This window comes from Apis florea, unplaced genomic scaffold (genome assembly GCF_048593485.1).
Source record: "Apis florea isolate Af1SG1 unplaced genomic scaffold, ASM4859348v1 contig_2839_pilon, whole genome shotgun sequence".
Lineage (NCBI taxonomy): Eukaryota > Metazoa > Arthropoda > Insecta > Hymenoptera > Apidae > Apis > Apis florea.
The window spans coordinates 1,251,069-1,273,355 of NW_028256653.1; the positions used below are offsets into that span (position 1 = coordinate 1,251,069).

The 22,287-nt window shown below is 28.4% G+C and overlaps 1 protein-coding gene and 4 long non-coding RNA genes across 5 annotated transcripts in view; 4 read left to right on the forward strand and 1 right to left on the reverse strand.

Moving 5' to 3' along the window:
* The window catches only part of LOC100863335 (uncharacterized), a 106,639-nt gene that overhangs the window by 33,890 nt on the left and 50,462 nt on the right, over positions 1-22,287 (reverse strand). The window lies entirely within an intron of this gene.
* LOC105735517 (uncharacterized) lies at positions 11,502-12,901 on the forward strand. The gene is made up of 3 exons (XR_015291826.1): positions 11,502-11,787; positions 11,853-12,060; positions 12,717-12,901. It is a non-coding gene; the product is annotated as an uncharacterized LOC105735517 (long non-coding RNA).
* Positions 13,466-13,927, forward strand: LOC147657765 (uncharacterized). The gene is made up of 2 exons (XR_015291827.1): positions 13,466-13,789; positions 13,885-13,927. It is a non-coding gene; the product is annotated as an uncharacterized LOC147657765 (long non-coding RNA).
* Positions 15,794-16,361, forward strand: LOC116414407 (uncharacterized). The gene is made up of 3 exons (XR_004224930.2): positions 15,794-15,930; positions 16,142-16,211; positions 16,349-16,361. It is a non-coding gene; the product is annotated as an uncharacterized LOC116414407 (long non-coding RNA).
* Positions 16,785-18,419, forward strand: LOC147657766 (uncharacterized). Its single transcript, XR_015291832.1, has 2 exons — positions 16,785-17,246; positions 17,372-18,419. It is a non-coding gene; the product is annotated as an uncharacterized LOC147657766 (long non-coding RNA).

Genomic DNA, 22,287 nt, shown 5'->3' on the forward strand with positions numbered 1-22,287 from the left:
GAAGCAAGAGTCAACGAGTGCTCGCCACGCTTAATCAATCAAGAACCAGTGGATAACCGTTTGACAACTACCGGGTGTAAACGCCCACGACGGACTGTGGAGCGAGAGCAACGTGTCCAATCGTCAAATCCGTTAGACGACGTCGTATCATGTCGCGCTTTTAATCATTACTTCCTCAACCTTGGCTCTCGGCACACTTTTCGAATCGAGCCGCTTTTTAAGACACCCTGTGGAGAAACGATTTCTTTCTGATCGAAAGAAACTCGTCTCGTGGAAATTTATCTACTTGGAGAAAATCGTCGAAGTGTTTTTTTTTTTTTTTCGACTTTTCTTTCTTCAAAATTTTGTTTCATCATTTTCGTTAAGATTGAATGGAAAAATTGAAAATTGAAGTAGAACTAGCAAAATTAATACAAGTATATATATATATATAGTTCTTGGATATAAAGAATCTTATAAATTAGAATTAGATATTTCTTTTTTAAAAATGTTAATAGAAATTAATATAATAATATATATATATATATTTATTAGGAAATAAATCAGAGGTGTCGTATATTTCATTGATTCGCATAATACGCGATCCCAAGGATTAATTTTGTCCCTGTATTCGAATATAAATAAGTCGATAAAACGTTTGACGAGGCTAATAAGAGACGATTTAACATCTACTCGTTGCTCGTTCGTTTTAACGCGCAATGCACACGATCCTTCGATCCTTCTTGCAACGTGTGAAGGCAATTCCACGACGTTTTATCACCAGATATATCGTTTCTCTGCCGAGCTTTTATCGGACGTATAATAAACCGACCGCGTAAAGTTCATTTCACTTTTACCAACTACTTTTATCCCGCTATACAATACATGGAAAATTAAAGAATAACCGTGAGAAGGATAACGCGCCACTTGAATCGTTAAAATAGACACGCTATCTGGTGGAGCAGCCCTAAACCAAGGATTAGGATCGTAAAACGCAATCAAGCTTCGCAAGAGAAGTATAATTTATACAAGTGTGAACAAATAGACCGAGCGTGTACAGTTAAAAAGATTATCGAGAGGTGTGTCATTAATTCTTTTTACACCTAATTTAAATAAATAATAATAAATTTCTGAAACTCTTCTCTGGACGAAAAATAGAATTGAATTAGGATTCTGATTTTTAAATTCTTAAATTTCGAGCTTCTTTCGAAAAAGAATTTTTTTGTATTCTAATTTCACTCGATTGAAATATACTCTTCTATTTTTAAACCTGCGATTTCTTCTCCATGTTGAAATGTTGAATTTAGATTTCATTTGACATACATATTTCTCCACATCGCCAAAAATAACCGAACACGTACCAAAGACAAATTTGTACGTACGTATCGTCAAACAAGAAAAGATGACGAGAGAAAAAGAAATGTTCCTCGACAAGAGTGAGAACTCATTCATGACTGTTGTTCGTGAATGACGGTGGAGCCGGTGTAAGATCCAACGCCGCATCGAGGGAGAGGACTGGTTTCCGAAACCAGTCGCCAATTAAAACGACACGGAGAGACACGATGGGCCGAGTTTATTACGCATTAACCATTCTAATATATTTTTTTCCAAAATGGAAAACCTGAATTTCGTGTTCGTTGCACCGTTTACATCCCGTTCATCCCATCTTGATCTGACCTCGATATCTTTCAACCCGGCTGTTACGAATTTGTTCCTAATGGGCCAGTGTTTCCCAATCCTTTTCTCAGTGCTCCATTTTACGATTATTAGGCGATTAATCCGAGAGCAAGTGTTGTTCTTACGTTTCTTGTTTCTTGATCGATGAAATGATTTTCTTTCAAATTCAGTTTTGCAAAAGTAGTAATATTCGAGCGTTATTTTGTATTCATTCGATTAAAAAATTCCTATTTGAAAGAGAATTTGTATGTATGTAGAATATAATAGGACATTGGAGTATCGTGGATTATTATTTTTCAATGGAAAATCTCTTTAAGGGGATGAAATCTTCAAAAACTTCTTTCACGTTTCGAACAAAATTATAGCATTTGTAGAGAAAAATTTTAAAATTTTGCATTGTTTTGAAAGAATTGTGTTTAAAAAGAATGAACTAAGCTAAACTTTATTTCGTTCTTTCCCTTCTAAATGATGATATTACTTTCAAATTATGGTTATCATAGCGGAATATGTGTATGCAGAAGATAATACGCGGGTTTTTAAAATTATTCGTTCGCGGAGATTGATTTAAATAAGTGGAAAAACTGGTTAAAACCTAGATATTTCAACATTTTATACACGCGCCACCTGAGAAATGATTAATTGGTCGATATGAAATACAAGTGAATGTCACGAGCATGAGCAATTGCTCGAGCAATATTTAATAAAATTAATAAGATTGAGAGGAAATGAGAGGAAATGGAGGAAAATAGGCAACATAGTTGTTCTAGTTATCTTGATACTAATTTTAAAAATTTAATAATTTAATAGTCTTTTCATTCTTGTGTTCATTTCAAACGATTTTTATTAATTTGCTTGATCTAATTTCTTAAATTTGTTCCTACCGATAAATAGATATGGAGATGAATAACGAAAGTTTATTCAGATATTGATTTTAATATAACTACTTATCTTTTTATTTTTTTTTTTTCACATTTTTTTATGAATACCCACCATGTTTGCACAATTTTGCGAACGAGCGATTTCGCCAATATTGTTTTTCAATTAGAAAAACGTTGGTGGAAATAATGTGGAAATTTTGAAATGAGAAATTTTAATTTCAAAGATTGACAAAGATTGCCGATAATTAAAACTCTTCATTCAACTCGTTATTTCTAATCACATAAACTCGAATATCAAATTTCCATTATTATTTGAAAAAAATAAAAGTTTCCTTACAATATTGAAATATTCCAAAAATTTAATCATAATAATCGAATCTAAATCATTCGTAAATGCTTCAACTCTTAAAGAAGAAATGCTTCAGAATTCTACACATTGCATCAAAGATAAGTTGAAGATTGAATTTCTATATTCTACCAAAAGTAAAGAAGAGAATATTTCAATATCAAATATTCCACCGAGCATAAATCTACGGGATTCTACAACAGAATTCTCCATTGCATAAATCGCCGGAATATCTTCGAGAAATTTTATTTCGTTTCTCAGCGTTATCGTGAGAAAAAAAGCAAGCACCCCCTTTCCATAAACCAGCCACCATCGCGACCATCATGGTCATATGAATCATTCGGCCGCAATTCGCTTTCCCGTTGCAGGCCTTGCAAGAGCAAACTCAACGAGAGAAAGAAAGAAAGCGAGAGTAGAAGAAAGAGGAACGCGTGTATAATTGCGGGTGGGTAGCCGGCGAGAAAAGAAACACATCTCAATGCGTGTTTTCGCCCACGTCATCCCGCCGCTTGTGTTTCTCCATCGTACACATTCGCGGATACAAGCATTGGCGAATCGGCGCTTGTGCACACGTTAATGTCTTACTCCTACGAGGGCGACACGGTGAATAAGCGAATGAATTGCCTTCATTACCGCGATGTATGCGGCGCCGCGAATCGTGAAAATCGAGGTAGCGAGGCCACGAGTATTGTTTAATAATAACCGAGCCGATCAGAGACGATTCTAATTAAAATTGAAGTGAAAACTTTTCTTCACTTCATTACTTTCATTTAAATCCAATCAATTTCACCAGTGCACTTTACTTACATGATCAATTATTATATTATTACAATTTATATAACGATGTGCATGGATCCATGGAGAGAGAAAAAAATGATTCAACATCCACCGGTTGGAGGAGAATCTTTAAGAGTGGTTTAAAAAATTGCTCGAGACGAAAATGAGGATTGACGTTAATGTTGCCTGAAAAAATAAAAGGGGGAATTTATTTCGTGAAAGTTCGTGCAAACAATGCCTCGACCGTTAAACGTTCCTCGGGGGAAGAGAGCAGAACGATGTAAATCTTTGAACCGCGAAACGTGGTAAAAAAAAAGACCCACCCCCGCGACATTTACAGGTAATAGGGAATAAGTAACAATGCGAAGAAACCGCAACCAGGACATTTACAACAATTTTGTTTGAACGGTTCCTTTTGGTCCATTTTGAAGACAGATCATATCTAATATATTTTTTTAATAATATTTAAAAAAGGAAATTAAAGTTTCTTATTGAAAAATAACATTATACTCGTCATTATTGTTGAAAAGTAAAATTAAAATATTTTTCTTTGATAGATCGATGTATTTATTCACATTTTATGTAAATTTTAAAAATTAGGATTTATGAAAAGTCATATGAATTTGAATGAAAATTGGAAAAATGTTATATTCTTTAAATTGTAAAAGGAAAAAAACTTGTATTGACTATAAAAATTTTATTTCGTCAATTTGGAAAATTAATCTATTTAAATATTTTTTTATTTTGTCAATAATAGTTTGTTGTCAATTTTAATAATTTTATAATTATTAGTACCTAAATAAGTTTTATAATTATAGTTTAAGATTTTTTGCTCAAACATCAATTTTATATTACCATAAAATTAAATTAGCTCAAGAACGATATCAATTTAATTTTACAATTTCTTAATTTCATTTTCAAAAATCTTTAAAATAAAGTATAATAATTGAAAATTGTTAAAGAGATATGCGTTTATTAAAATTATCATAAAATTAATCAATTTATATACAATTGTATATTCATCAAAAACTTTTATAGAAATATCGAGTATATGTACATATACTCGTATAAAGTTTCACCTAAAACAAAATTATTATTATATTATTTTGACAATACAAGTTTACCAGTTGAATTGATATAAGTTGAATGAAAACTTTTGCGACTGACTATACGTCTCAGCTGATCTACAAGGTTAAGGTAACGTTCGATATTATTAAGTAAACATTGGATGTACACCGGTTATCATTACACGTGATTGGTCCGAAAAAAGAAGAGTAAAAAAATATGAGAACAAGGCTCGTGGAATTGGACGAATTTGCATACAGTTGTAATCGTCCTTTACGACCAATTATCGTCTAACATGCTATCGATGCATTTAAAATGATGAAAAGAGGGAGGGGAAGACATGTATATGAAGCGCAAGCGCAACTTTCGAACCGATTGTCATTAGTTCACGGTGGTCCCGCGGGATAAAAAGATGCACGAGGTAACTCTACCTCGTGTTCACTCGTTGTGGCGGCATGCTTTCTTCTACGGGTTGGCATATTAGCATAAATGCAGCCGTTAAAATCCGGATTCAAGGTTAACGGCACGTGAAACTCGGCCACCAGCAATGTGGCAGGTAGAAGCCGAAAACGAGAGGAGGTAATTGAACGAAAGGAAAGAGAAACGAAGATTACCGAATTGATTTATATTTTTTCTAATCGTGCTAATAAATATTTTATGGAATAATTTTAAAAAATGAAATGAATTATGTTATAACGAGCGAATAATATAAAATAATATAAAATATTTTATGTTTATGTAACATATCTATGTAATAATAAAGTATCTATGATAATCTAACCTAATCTAACCTCTTATATCTATATTCGAAATTTTTGATATCGATCAATCCCTAATTTCAATAATTTTCTATAATTATTATTAATAAATAAAATTATTATGCAATAAAATTTAAATCAATAGTAAATATGATAAATAGTGATGATTCATTTGAATGTGGAAATTTCTTAATGAGAAAATAAAGTTTTTGTTCGATCTTAAAAAGAGTATCTTGTATATTGATATAAAGATTAATATTTTATAAACATTTTTTTTTTTGAATATATTGTAATGAAATATGAAATATGAAATATGAAAAACTAAAAATAAAGAAATTTAATAATAATCATAAATTTTCATAAAAATAATGTTTCAATATTGTTGTATATTGAAATAATATTAATACATGCAGAAAAGACATTTCTATAATCATATATAATAATTTTTAATAGATATTTTTAGAAAAAAAAACCATAATTTATAAATTATATTTATCAGATTACACTTAAAAATCAGAGAAAACTCGATTAACTGTTTCTTCGTACAAAATAGAGGTTAAGAATCAAAATACACATCTTCGTGTCGTGACAGTTTTATTCACATCCCATATTACTATTATTCAAGATTTATGTTATATGACAAGATTTTACGATCTTATTTCCATATACATTTTCAACATAATGAAAAAACAATGTAATAATAAGTTATTATTATAATTGATATATAAATCATAAATATCAAATAAGAAAAAAAATTAGATAATTAAAAAAAAATTTTTTAAAGGGAAATTACTAAATAATATTCTTTAATTCATTAAATTTTTAATATATTGTATAATTATTGTATATATAGATATGTTATTATTATAGATATGATATATTATTATCAAAAACATTTTATGCAAAATATAATAATTTCAATAGAAATATTAGATTATATAAACTTTCATAAATAGATAATACTGTATATTTATTGTTAATATTATTATAAATATTGCATAAATAATAAAGTTTAATCTGAAATACACATTTGGAAAACTATTTTCATTAAAATAGATTTTATGAAATTTCACTGTATTCAAACTATAACCTATCAGTTCAAGAAGATTAAGAATTGCTTTATTATTAAATGCTTTTTATTTTATATATTGATAGTATATTTTTTATAGAAATATAATCATCTTTATTAAATTGAATTTCAGAAATGATAGAAATAATAAACAATTAGGAAAATGATAAATTTGTTTAATAAAAATATAAAATATATTGTTAATTATCAACAAAAAATAATTTTTAACATGGTCAATTAAAACATGTCATTGAACAAAGATTGATGTATAATTTTGAAACTAATTGTAATTATATTTTAATAAAAATAATCTGCTTACAATATAAATACTTTATGAATAACTTTATGTTACTAGAATGCTAATTAATATGCAATATAAATTGAATAATGTATTAATCATTCATAATCACATACAGATATATATAAATAACTAAAATACGAATAAATAATTAAATAATAAAAAAGAAACTATTATGAAATTAGAAGAAATTCTTTCGTATCTCCTAACCTATAAGAATGACCTATGAGAAAGTAAAGTTCGCTTAATGTATCACCAATAGAATGCACTTTCTAAACGAAAACTAAAAGCACCAAATATAAACAAAACTGTTACTGTATACAGAATGTTAATATATTCATTAGATACTTTGGGTCGATTTCACAGATCAAACACAAAAATTAATATGCAAAGATGTCGATTGAGACATATATTATGTTACAAACAAGACAAACAGAATGAGAAAACAAAGATAATACCATCTTATTTTATTTCCATGTCGTTTCATTTAATACAAATTTCAATTGCGTTACAATTTAATAAATAAGTTTTAATATTATATTTTTGCATATTAACTTTTGTATTGATCATAGAATTCAAAGATTTACGAATGCATTAACACTCTGTATACGTTTCAAAATATTCTTCCTTTAAAAGGTTAATATAAGAGCTAGCGTGTTTTCTACTTTTGAAAATACATACCCACTGAAAATTATCGGCATGGGCCAAATGTGAAAAAATTTTGCTTCTCACAGAGTCGTCCTGGCTGCGAATGGCCGGTTATACATAGTCTGTTAATACCAGACAACCGAGTTGCGGCTTCATTTGCATCACTATACTGTGGTATCGATGTCAACGTCTCGGTAAACTTTAAAGTTAAATAGAATTTCCGGCATTTTGATCGTGAAACGAGCATTTCCTAGTTTTGTTTTTTTGTATCTTTTATTAATATCTATAGTTAACATGATATATTGTTTCTTTTCTATATCCTTTTTCCTTGATTGTTTGTTTTTTTAATTTATTTCAGATTGATATTTATAAAATTTTATAAAATTTTTGTATTATTAATTATTAATTAAATATTATTAATATTTGAATATTTTTCAGTTGCATAAAAATGCGTAGCTTAAATATTATTAAAGAATAAAAAGATTAATATTTATCATATGAAAATAACCTAACCTAGATTTAACCCGAATTATATCATATAAAATTTGATTCTGATTTATTGCAAATGCATTAACGCAAATGATTTATTTATTCATTATTTATATTATTATTTTTTTATCATTATATTATTAATTTTTTAATCAAAGATGTTTAAATTATAGAATTAATAATTCTTATGAATTTGGAATTGAAATTATTTGAATCGTTAAAAAAAGCATATAAATTATTATATTTAATTGTTTATATTAGAAAATTGTTTTGATTAAATACAGTATTTCGAAGAAAACATATAAATGTGTAATTATTTCATTTCAAAAACAAAAATGTTATGTCAACCTAATTTATTCAGTAGTCGTTCAGAGAAGAATTGGTTCATATAAACCATTCCAGATCCGATTTAAATAACAATCAATATGAAATATGCATAACTTTATTGTACAGAAGCAGAACACGTGTGGGAATAATTATATATTGCTTTAGATAATTAGCGTCATTGTTTCGCCGTTTCTATGGAATTTATGACTAGTTTGTCGAGCAGGGTTGTACATTATCTGGCGTGTCTGACCACGTGATGTAAAATAATATGTTTGACATGTTCACTATTATTGTGAGTGATTCACGTCCAACTTCTCTCATTTCAATGATTTTTAACAAAATACAAGATAAAGATATAATTTTACATATTTCGATCGAATAAATATATTATTCGTTCAACATGATTTTATTCGATTAAATTTATGAAATAAATATATAATAAAAATAATTCTATGTACGATACCATGTGTTAAAAATCACATAAAAATTATATTGATTAATTCTTAATCTTTACGATAAAACGAAATAATAAGATGAATAATATTAACTTTAATGAAATTCTGAGATATCTTAACATGTTTAAATGAAGTTGGTATGTAGAATATATCGTGGACAAAATATTTCTGAATGATGAAATTAATACATGTATCAAATGATCTTCGATCATGCTTTAAATATAAATAGAAATCACTTAATTAAGTACAAATTAAGTGAATTTATATGTGTTTTGCAAACAAAATGAGGAGATAATATTTATTTAGATTTAATTTCATTTCTTCGAGGATAGAATTAGAATATCTATACATAGATCCATATTGAATATGCTAATAAAAAATTTTATTTTATTAGAACTTTCTATAGTTTATGTATCAAAAAATTCTAATTTTAATGGATTCAACCTAATTATTACCTATATTAGATTAATAACATTAAAACATTAAATATTAAATTATCGAAAAATTATTTAAAAAAAATTTTAAATAAATATATATATATATATAAATATGTAACATTTAACATACTTTCCCAATAGCAATTAAAAAAAAAAACTCGTACTATACAATCCATTTTTTTTCTTTTCTCCGTGAAACATTAATAATTCTCAAATAAATCTCTCTCTGTTCGATCCGGATCGACTCGATTTAACGGAATGGAACGTGACTTCATGGATCTTGAATTATATCTTCTGTTGCAATTTTGCGTTCCCGAAGAAATATTCGGTCTAAACACACGTTGGAGAACGAGCGTTTCGCTCATCGCCCTCGGCACGCGCCGAACAAGATGAATTGTACGTGAGCTCAGCAAACCAAGGAAAGAAGGATGAGAATGACTTGAGGAATGACTTGAGAGTATGGCCATGGATATTACATTTTATATCGCAAAAATATTATCTATATTTGGTGAATTGCTGAAAAAATATTTGAAGTACGAATAAATTGTTGTAACGTAATTATTTATTATAAATTATTAGAATAAAATACTTAAATAAGTTTTGTAACAATAGCGTAATCAATTTTGAAATTACCGCCATTTGATGAAATTATTGAAGTATTAGATAAGCAAAAAAATTCTATTGTTTTTTTATGATAGAAAATCATAAAATCATATGAAGAATATTCTTCGTGAAATGAGTCACTTAATCATATTCCTTAATTATGATGATGCAAAAAATTGTACATCTTAATTTAGATCGATTTTATTCCAAGGTAAACGTGTTTCGTTTAATTAATTGCATATTTAATTTTATTTATTTTAATTGATGAACTTCGAAATAGCAACTACAAAAAATAATATAATATAATATTATAGCACATAACATATTAATAGATAATAATTATAAATTAATAATACAACTAATAAATATATTGATATAATTATTGAAATACGTACATTGATATATGATATATATCGATACAATCATTGATATAATTCACAAAAATGAATTATAAAAATCGTCTTCACGTTACAAATCATCGTTTAGTACCAACCACTCCATTAATATATCGAGAATATTTATCGATTTAGAATCGATCCAAATTACACGCAACTCGGAAACCCGTCCACCACTTTCTGGAAACCAGTGAAAACGAGCAAAAAAATAAGATTTATTGCCGATAAATCTACAATTTCTCGTTAGACGACAATTAATTTAAATCCTCGTCAATTAACGCAATATCACGATCTCGATCGCGGTTGTCCACGCCTCGATCGATCGAAACTACAGATTAAAAAATTATTTCGTTCGTATTCTGAACAGAAAAATTGACATGACATCGGTCCTTTTAGGATAGTCGTATCCTTCTGTTACGCGTCACAAATCGATACAATCTTTATAGCTGTCGTTCGATAAATCGATTTCTCGATGGGATCTCGAATCAACAAATATGTCTGACATCGCATAGCAGTGACAATGGAAATGGGCGCAGCATACCTTGACTGTTCGAAACCAGAGCATTCTTACGCAATTTAACTAATAATATTATTAAAGAAATTTTATGTATTATGAGTTATAAGTAGAAAATGTTAATAAATTTTGTTGCGTAATAGCGGTAAATAAATTTGGTAATAAGGCAAGTGATATTTTATAAATAAATTTAATAAATTATAAATCGTACGCGAATAGAAATATTTTGTTGTACTATTTCAATATTGTGAAGTATCATGAGAAAATTTTAAAATAATGAAAATGATGAAATTTGAAAAATAAATGTATCAATTTAATAAAATTACGTATTTGACAAAATAATATTCTAATGAATAGGTTAGAATAATGGAATTTGGAATAAATTCTATAAGTTTTTTATGAAGTGCCTAATTAATTGTGTTTATCTAATTACTTTTAAAAATAAAAAGATTAATTCAAAGTAAAATCGAATATTGATTGAATTGATTTGAAATTTGATAAATATATATTTACTAGAAATCTCACAATTTGATCACTATTTATAAAAGAAATTTTTATAATATCGAAGAAAATATAATTAAATTTCTCAAAACTAAATACTCATTCTAAAATTCGAAACTACCAACTTTGCAAACATCAGAATCAACATCTGTCAAATTCATTTCTTTCTAATAATACTTGATTCCTAAAATAAATTTTTTACATTAAATTTGACTACATTTATAAGTATTATATACATTGAACTCAATTTCATTGAAATTAAACCATTCGAAAGCTCTATGATAAACAATTGGCACACGACAGTCGTTGATTTCGACTTTTTCGACAACTTAACCTCAAATCCGGATTAAATAATCGATAGTCGTTTTCCTTATCTGGTAAACTATTTGAACGACAACGATTCATTGTTCGTCTTGCAGATCCTGTGTTCATGTAACAAAGGCAACAGTTTCTCGTTTGGTGAAAATACAAAACCGGTCACGAGGTAGAACGAGTGAATGAATCGATTTCGCAATTGTACCAGATGCTGAACTCTCTTGTGTCACACTGGATATTTGAAACCTTGTTACCAGTTCGGATCAATTAGATTTGCGATTATTGCACTGAAACTAATCGTGGATATATCGCTGTTTGTAGGAAGAAAATGTTTAGAGAGTTGTTTATCGTAGACGCGATTGTGATTTTGTACGAATAAAGAGAGATAGAGAGAACAGGTGTTGCATTGGAGGAAACGAATGTTGTGGGTATAATGTAAAAATGACTAATAGAAAAGAAGAGAGATTTGTTCCGTTGAATTTTTTTTTTGCTGAAGTTTTTATAAATTGAGGCATGTTTCACTAGACTGGTATTTATCGTTTAATGATCTATTTATAAATAATAATGATTAATAATATTGAATTTTGCCAATCGAAAAAAAATTTTAAAATAATTAAAAACTATGTGTTGTAATGTCAAACCAGTGATAATTATACATTATATATATCTATGGTATTTTGAAATATTAGTATATTGAAATATTTCTAATGATAATAAATAAGATATCATGCATTTATCTTAGAAAAAAATTGAAACATAATATAAATCACACACGTGTAATATATTAATATTGTATGTTTTTTATTAAAGACAATTTTATGATAATTATTGACGTAATTTCTACGTCAAATAATAATTTGCAAAAATTTGTAATGATAATTAGAATCCTAATTATAAATATAAACTTTTATTATTCTAAAATAATTACGGATAAGTTTCTATTTATATGTAATATATTAATTATTTTCCTTCTTTGATATTCAGGGATATATTTATGAATAATTACATGGAAAATCAAAAGATAATGATAATTCTAGGTCAAATAATAATTTGCAAAAATTTGTAATGATAATTAGAATCCTAATTATAAATTGAATATAAACTTTTATTATTCTAAAATAATTACGAATAAGTTTCTATTTATAATTTATAATGTATTAATTATTTTTCTTCTTTGATATTCAGGAATATATTTATAAATAATTACGTGGAAAATCAAGAGATAATGATAAAATTTAAAAACACATAAATATATGGATTCATGATCTATTCATATCCATATTCAAATGTTTCTGAATCTATCTGTGAGATACTTGATCCCATCGCTACAATGATAGCTCGAATAGGAGGAAACAGAGAAGAGAAGATCGGTCAGTTCTCCCTGTGTCGGTGTTCGCGCCACAGATTGCATCAGCACGCCCTTAATCCTATTATGACTAAGTAATGACTCCTTAGTATGCCGACTCGAGAACCGTAAAAATGTTGTGTCAGATGCTATCTGACTGGTTGTCGTTTGGTAATTTACCATACGTCCAGCATCGGCTAAAGGTCAGACCGCTTTTACGCTTGATTCACGGCTTCCGAAGAAGTCTTCTCTCCTTCTATGGCGGTTGTAACTAAGAAAAGATTAGCGTAGTGAGATTATGATTTATGATTTTCAAGCAGTTCATGAGAATTTTGTATTAAAAGAGTAGAAAGTCGAAGTTGATATATATTATAATATCGAACTGCATCGATATCATTATAATATTAAAAATAGTAAAATTATTCAAATTAGTATTAAATATTTAGTGAATATATCGAAAAGAACGATGGAATAAATATTTTAAAATTACGCTGATACTTTCAGAATAATAAAAAAAATTGAAAACGTATCAATACTATAATAATTTATGTATAAAGATCCAAAATAATAGAATAAATGTTATTTACAGGTCCATTTGCTAATTTGTTGAAAAAGTGACATAACTCAAAATTTGCATTTATCGAATTCTTTGTCACGAAGAACGAACATTGCTTAAGAAGCATCAAGCAATCACCGAAGAGAAACAGAAAGAGAGAAAGAGGGAGAAGGAACGATGGTATTTATAGGTCGTTCGAATTCTATGGACCTCGAAGGGAACACGACAAGTAATAAGTTTCGTTTAAGTCTGAGCAACCAGATAACGATCGGAATTTTGCGGCGAGAAAAGAGAAAATCGAAGGAGAAGGAAAGATTGTGTATCCAATCTACTTGTAATTATATGCGACGGAATCTGGTATGTAAGGATTGTTTAACGGTAAACGATGAATTGGTGCAAATAGCAGAACTGAACAGCTACTTAACGAAATTACCGTGAACCATCTGATTAAGGGGATTGCTTTGAAGTACACGTGTGTATTATGCAATAAGCGATGAACAAGAGAATATATTCATCAGATATTGCGTTCCTTGAACAGAAGTTATACATAGATGAATGAATGGAGATGAATTGTATGGATGATTCTTCGAAAAGAGTTATTGTAGAGAGTAACATGTGTTGGAGAGATATTGTGAGGATGAAATTTTTTTTATTGTTTTTTTTTTTAAAGTTCTATTATGGAATATTTATTTAACACATATCTAAATTGCAGGAATAGTAAAGTGAAAAACTGTGAAGTAAATAATTGAATACAATAAAGATATAATTATAATCAAGTAAGAATTTTTGGTGAATGTTGAAAGAAGGAGAAGAGTTAAAAAAATTGAATGAAAAAATGCTGTTATTAGGCCAATCAATATTTAAATAAAGTTGATGCATTGATGAAAAAGAAAATTACTGTAATTAAGGTAATATGATGAAAATTAACAAGTTTAATAGAGTCACGTTTTTAACATACTTTGTATTATCATATATATAATCATATTTAATATATATTATATATAATATTTAATATATATTATAAAAAATACATCATTTTAACAAGTTTTTATCATGATACAACTTATATTTTTCGTCAATCATAAATATTTATCTGTTAAGTTAAATAATAATAAATTTTTACTAACTTCAACTAAATATGGAATTACCCTGTCGACAGGGATAAAAAAACATCAAAGTCGCAATGAGAATCGTAAAGACGAGCCAACAGAACCATAAAAGCAACGCAGAACTGTAAATCTAATATCTCGTAAAATTCTGGTTCCATCATCAACGATTAGAAATGATTCTCGAGAGCTTCTTAATAACGAATGATCCCAAATCCATCAAAACTCGGAACAACGAAAATATTCTATCCTATCCGTGAAGAAAGGAGTCTTCGAAAAAAATATGTAAAAAGGTCTACCAGAAACCAGTTCAGATTTATCGCTTCCGGTATAATGAAAAATATGAAGCAAATTAACATGGCCAAGTAATATTGTTACGATGATTTATGGTATGTAAAACGACGTTCGAAAGGGTAAAGAAAGAGAGGGAAGCTCGTGTATCAGTGAAGATGGTCAACGACGTCTGCTTGGAACAACCATTAAGCCGCTTATCCACTGGTCTTCACGAATGATTTTTAAATGATTCATTCATTGGACGATATATAAAATTATTTTGATTATACAATAATGAAATTTAATTTTCCAAATTTAGTGTGAAATTAATTCTTGAATCTTTTCATTTCGTTTTATTTTTAATTGTACATTATAAATTTATTGATATTTTAAAATGAATATGATCATCTTCTTGAAATGATTAATCTACTTTAATAAATCTGGTTCACATTTTTTTTCTTTCTTAAAATTATTTTTAGATAATAAAAAGAATTATTTGTTGAAAAATAAAAATTAAATTAGCAAACAAAAATATATAAAATCAATGAAAATAATATTTTTAATAATTTTTCAACAATTTAAAAAGAAAGTAAGTTTAGTATTTTATTTCAAAAAGAAATAAAATACTAAATAATGCCAATGCCAATTATAGACTGCATATAACAAACAACTCAATAACTTTTCAACATTTTATAAAAATTCCAATTCACGAATCAGAATCAACACAATTCTCTATTATCTCTTATCAAAATTTAACAGTGGATACAAGGCTTTAAGTGTTTCAAGTGACGATTAAACCTATATCATTGACCGCCCTCTCATTATCTCGTTTCTCTGCTCTTCTCATCTTCTCTTCTTCACGTCCCGGTTTCATGCTTGCATAATGCATAAACAGGGTGAAAACACGAGGAAGCTGTCCAACGTCATTTCAAGCGGCAAAGAGAATGCGAATTTGCAAGAAACTAAGCCGACTGCATACCAACGAGCCTCAAACCCAAGAAAGCTGATCTTTCTGCAATATCTTCACCGCCTTAATTCCCTGCGAATCTCGTGAAAAAAAGGCGCGAACATCGTCCAAAGGGATTTAAACGGCTATTTATCCTCGTTCGGTTTGGTTTGGTTAGTGGGAAACGAGTTTTCGATAGGTCGTTTTCGATGTTCGAGTGCCTTGAATCCTCGAGCAAAGTTAAGTGGAGGATCGAGGATTAAGGCGTTTAAAAATTTTTATACTGAAATTTGTTTTGTTTAATTTTTGCTTCGATACTGAAATTTGTTTTATTTATAATTTTTGTTTTATTTAATTTGAATAAAACGTTATATTTTTTTTTAGTGAGCAAGAAGGAAGACACAAGGAAATGGATGTGATAATATAATTTGTAAGTTTACGTGTTTCGAAATAGGTAAGATTAATTTAATTTTTGAATAATAAATATTTTAAATAAATTAAGAGTTGTGTGATGTAAAATTGTTATGGTCCAAATGAATCATTTAATAAGATTAAAGTATTTATCCTTTCATATGATTTCTTCAATTTCAGGAATAGAACGTCTCGAGTGACATAAGTATTTGAATGATTTTAAAATTCATTCAATTCAAAAAAATATTTCGATAAAAAAGAATTGTTCGAAAAACTTATTTTCCTCAGCTTTAATCATGCAAACAGATTGCAATCAATTGCTAATACAAAGAGCAACTGGAGACAACATATATAACCGCTATGTTACAATACTTGTGACTGTTACTCCGAACATTTCTCTATATGTCACGTTGAAACGAGTTCAAATCACGTTGTTCTAAGGATGCTTTTAATTTGAAAGCAAATTCTCCAAGGTAATGTATGAACTTGGTAATGGTAACGTTGAAAGGATAATGCACCAACTTTGTCTATCCTTTAAAAAATGTGACCGAGAAGAAAGATGTTCGAATGATGGATGTTTAACTCGAATAGTTTTCCAGATGTCATCTCTTTCTCGAGATTCACAACGAGGATAAAGTTGTAAGAACCCGTATCCACGAAAACACGAGGCGAATTGTCAGCTTTGCGAAATGAGGAGAAAAAAAAAAAAGAAAGAAAAAATAAATATTACGACTGCGTTACGAACGTGGTTTACCGGTAGCCAACACGTAGAAGCTACTCTTTGTACGTGGAATAGTTACGAGTTCTTCGGTTCCTGTTTAATATGCATGGAAACGCGCCCTCTTAGACCATATGCTTCCATATGTTTACCGCTTCCAATTTCTCATTGTTGCCAGAACCACTTACTTAAACGATATTCTTGTATGGAGAAAGAGTGAAAGAACGAGTTCGAAAGTTTCAGAGAAAATAATGATGAATCAAATAAAAAAAGAATGATGGAAAAATATTGAAATTTGATTTTTGAAGAGATTCGTGAAATTCGAATTTAAAAACTTCGAAACTCGAGTTTTTTCTAAAGGTAATTTGTCCAATTTATCAAAAAGTTTGATGAATTTTTATTTTGGAAATTTTTTAACTATGTTAATATTTAAAATTAAAAAAAAAAACAATCTTATATGAGTAATCAATCCTGTATATTTTCAGTGTTTTTCAAAACAAGAAGACTGACAAAATCTAAAATCAGGATAGGACAGGATAGGATTCAAGTACATTTAAAAAACAAAATACTATTAAATAATCTTAACTCGAAATTTTCTACAAATTCTTAAATAACATAAATCTATTCATAAATAAGATCACTTATTTAGTTACAAATCTCAGTTTGTAACTAAAATCTCACGATTTTTCAAAAAAGAAATGCTCAAGATCAATCATTTGTTCAATTCACATTCGTTCAATTGCCTCTTTAGAGACAAGGAAACGAACAAACCTAAAGATGTCGCATACTCTCAAATCGTCTTATCCATTCAAAGCTTATTATTCACACGCTTTAAACGTCAATGTCTAAAGTGCAGTGACGTCTTTTTTCGACTGTCGCGCCTTTATCGCGTTTAGTTTTACGCGGTCACTCGTATCGATCTGACACTGGCGTAAAAGCCGTGACAGAAGGCCATCACCGACCGTCTTCGCGGAATCCTAAGAAACTTAGTAGTCAGGAACCCTCTGTGCTGCGTATCGGGAGTCAGCAGCCCGTGGCTGGATGACAAATCGTTGGTTGGCCGAGCTGACAGCTAACATCCATTGGCCGTTTTACAACTTGATAAATCGTAACACGGAGGATCTTCTCGTTATAACAGATTGTATACGCGTCAAGCGTCCATTTTTTAAAATTACTTTTTTATTTAAGGATCTTTATTTTTTGATCTTGTTCAAATGATTGGAATCGATGAAACAGTGCAACTTGTTGATGTTGCGCAAGTGTTAATATAATATAATGGAGCATCATTGAAGAATTGATTCAAAGTGAATGTAAGAATGTATGCAAAAATATTGATTGAGACTTATTTATTAAGTAATTAAAGATCGAGTGAAATTTCTATCAAAGATATTTATATTTTTATCTTCTAAATATCATAATGAATGTTTTTACCATTTATAATAGTAATGTAATATTCCATATATTTTTGTGTATATTATATACTATAGATTTTTATGTACTTTGAAATATATAAATTTAATTTTGCATATTAAATTTTGGTCTCTAAAATTGACTTTTCAAATTCTACAAATATATTAACATTTTGTACATATTTTATACTATGTAATTTATGGAAATGGAATTGCAAATGGAATTCTAAGATTTCTTAATTCGAGATATAATATTGCATCAATACATTTAAAAATTTTATTCAATATAAGACCTCTATTTGAAAATTCATATATTCACACGTATGAATTCTAAGTAATTCGATACAATATAAAATATAAATCGATAAATGATCCAATTGAATTTAAAAATCTATTGAAAACTATATAAAAAAAATTATTAAGTTCTTTTTATCTTCTTTTTCTTGATTCAAGTTGCATTAACTTTGTAATTTAGTTCATCATTTGATTCATTCATAATCGCTAATATCTCTGTAATATGCTCAGTTAATAATCAATTGAAGACTTGATTGAAAAGTAGCAACGTTAAAAGATGAATTGCCAAATTGATGTCGTAATACCGAATGATTAATAGAATGATAAATCGTTGAAAGAATGATCGCCTACTCGAAAACGATCGAGGAAGGTGGAGTGGGTTGTTTAATGATTCGAATACGTGATTATAATTGCAGTTGATTATTAACCGTACAATTTATTGTATCGTAAATGTCTGCTTCCACGTCTAATTTTTTACCATCTCGTGATATATACCTTATTGTGAACAAACCTACGAGTTCGCTGTAAAGCTTTAATTACCTAACCTCAATATTATCGAGAATAGGAAAGAGTATCGCATAAAATATTTTACCGGGATGATACGTACTGTAAAACGAGATAATTTGATTGTAAATAATCAACTATTCCTAATCCCGTATCGTAAGGTTTAATTTATTATTAATTTATGTAGATTGAAATAAAAGGATAAATCGAAATTATTCAAAAGAAAAAAATAGTCGAGAAAAATATCATGATTATTTGCAACATCATAAATATAAGATCTCCTGTAATATTCCGATTTAAAGCAAAATCCATTAGAGATCATTATGGAAATCGCTAAATCCAATTTCCATAATAGATAAGTTGCATAAATTACTTCAACATGATTTCAATGTAGCTAGGTTAGGAATTTAAATATTGTGTTACAATATTGTTATATTTTCATGTTTGTAATGATGTCGATGCAATCATAATATCACGTTTTAATTAAATGTCGTATAAGCAACAAAATTGTAAAGTATAATCGATATCGACAAATTTTAAGATTTTATGAAAACTTAATGCGAAATTATATACTTTTCTTATAGTCTTGAAAAAAAGCAAAAAGCAAATAACATAATATAATGAATATTGAACACGTTGCTGCATTCTGTTATTATCTTGTTACTTTGGAAGCAATCATAGAATACCTTTTATTCGTTTAACAAATTCAATGCAGCACTAAAATTTCTGCAGATAACTTTTGATATGTGCAATTGTAAAAATGCAACGAAATCCAAAATTATGGTATCCCAAAAATATGTCAATTATCGGTTAATTGAAAATTGATTATTGAATGCATATGCAAATAGAAAATTAGACATTTGAAAATTCTTTTATACCTTATATATATATATTTTTTGTTTAATACTGCATTGATTTGTCAGATAAGTAATTAATGATTTTATTATCTAAATAAGATAAGGTGATAATAACACAGATACGATATTCGATTCGATTCAAGTAATTTCAAGGTTAAAAGGCAGCATAATAGAAAAATGTTAATTTCAATCAGTGTTCTACGTAGATCTGTATCGATAATATTCTGCTATTATCTTAGGTGTTATTTAATGATTTTTCACACATTATCTTTTAATTTCGCTACGTCTACTACAATTTATATAAGAAGAATTGAGTTAAACATAATAAAATCTAGCAGTGAATTATTTATTATTACTCGCAATTACGACAGGTGAAGCGTTATCGTTGGAACCAGTTTGAAAAACGAGGATCATTTAATAATTGCTGTTGACGATGTAAACGATGTAAAATTAATTAAGATCATCTAACATATAATAAATAATCTAAACATGCCCCTCCTAATAAAGAAATTATCATTTGCTTGTGTGTCTTCCATTCGACGAGCCTTCGTTAAAATTATTATGATTATGATTAGGAGTAAATGTTATTGATTGGATATATCAATAATGATACAATTTTATCGTATGATAATATGATATGTATATGTATATGTATAAATATTATTTATATGATTAATATCATCTTGAAAGAATTTATAACATTTTTCCAAAAGTTAAATATTTATAACACTTCAGATAAACAGTTTTGACTATTTCAAAATTCCCGCGAAATTCTTTCTATCCTTTCATTCCATTTGCATTTACAAATTATTTCAATCGCACGAGTTTTCTAAAAAGGAATGGAAGACAAAACATTTGAGACATTTAAAGCTTTCCTACATTTTGTTAGATCATTGGATCGATATAATTTCTTTGTTTTCCACACTTTGCTCTGCATTATTGATCCTGCATACGTAACCATAATTCATACGTACCAACATTCATTTCGAAAAATCTCTTAATCATCAAAGGATTAAAATTGAGAAAAAAAAATGAAATCTTCAAAGTACATATAACGAAACGATTCAGCGCGTGCTATTAAATAGGATTAAATTGAACGAGGAGAACGATAAGTGCGTTGAGAATAGGTTTTGACTTAAAAATGGCCGCTCCCTTAAAAATTCGTCCGCTTTGTTCATTCGCCATTCGATTTCTTCTACGATTTTTAATTCGCGACAGAATCACCGCGAGTTCACGTCACATCTTGGCTACAAAGTAACGCGGTATTACAAAGTAATATGTATATTTAGAAATGGAAAGATATTCACGGTTTGGCCGGCCATAAATCGACAGCCTGACAGTTTATTTACAATGTAAGCAATCGTAAGTTGGTTTTATTAACTACGTGGGTGATGTAGCAACGTGATAATTAAGTAGAACTAATGCGTTTTGGATGATTAACCGTGAAAGCTATGAAATTAATCGATATATTATTAATTTAGTCGAGAAAAAACAGATGTTAATTGTATATTAATATTAATATTAATAATAATATCGTGTGTTAATGTGAAATAAATTGTGCATATTTTAGAGTTAGGAGAATAAATTGAATAAATTTTTAGAAAAAGGTTTTTACAGAGATAGTGATGGAGATTAACGTTGAATTAATTAAAGTGAATTCAATAAAAAGAGATTATTAGATTATAGATTGATATTAACTCGAGTGATTACTAAAAATAAAATTTTTTTTTAAAATAATTCTAAAATCTGTTTTTCAAATTTGATCGAAAATCTATCGGTATCGATTTAATATACGTAAAATATTACGTGTATCTTCTCCTTAACAATACGACAACAGGTTTATTTTTAAAATTCCTTCAATAATGTAAACAGAGATACGAACTTAATACGAACTCGATGGAATACAGTTTACATCTGAAACCACTGCTGAAAATAATATCGTTCGAAAGTTAATTCCGTCGATATCAACAAACGACACGATGATTCATATCCTAGAAATTTTCAACCTATTTCTATTATAGTTATACGAAATACATAGCTCTCTTTAAAATTAGCAACGTTTACACTTCGATGTTTTGATTGGTTTTGGGAGAAAGTAATGGCGATTTTGAAATAATCTAGTCCCGTCATTTCAATTTTATAATCAATTTAACGTTAAAACTGATATATTTCGTGTTCCATTATCGAACAATCTTGCATCGTCTCGACAAAACATTAACATTTTCGATATTTTATATCGAAAAATTGTATTGCAAACATATTTATATAACTACACACGTAAATATATCGAATTTTTCCGTACAATTCCTCGCGTAATGCTAACTAATCTATTACTTA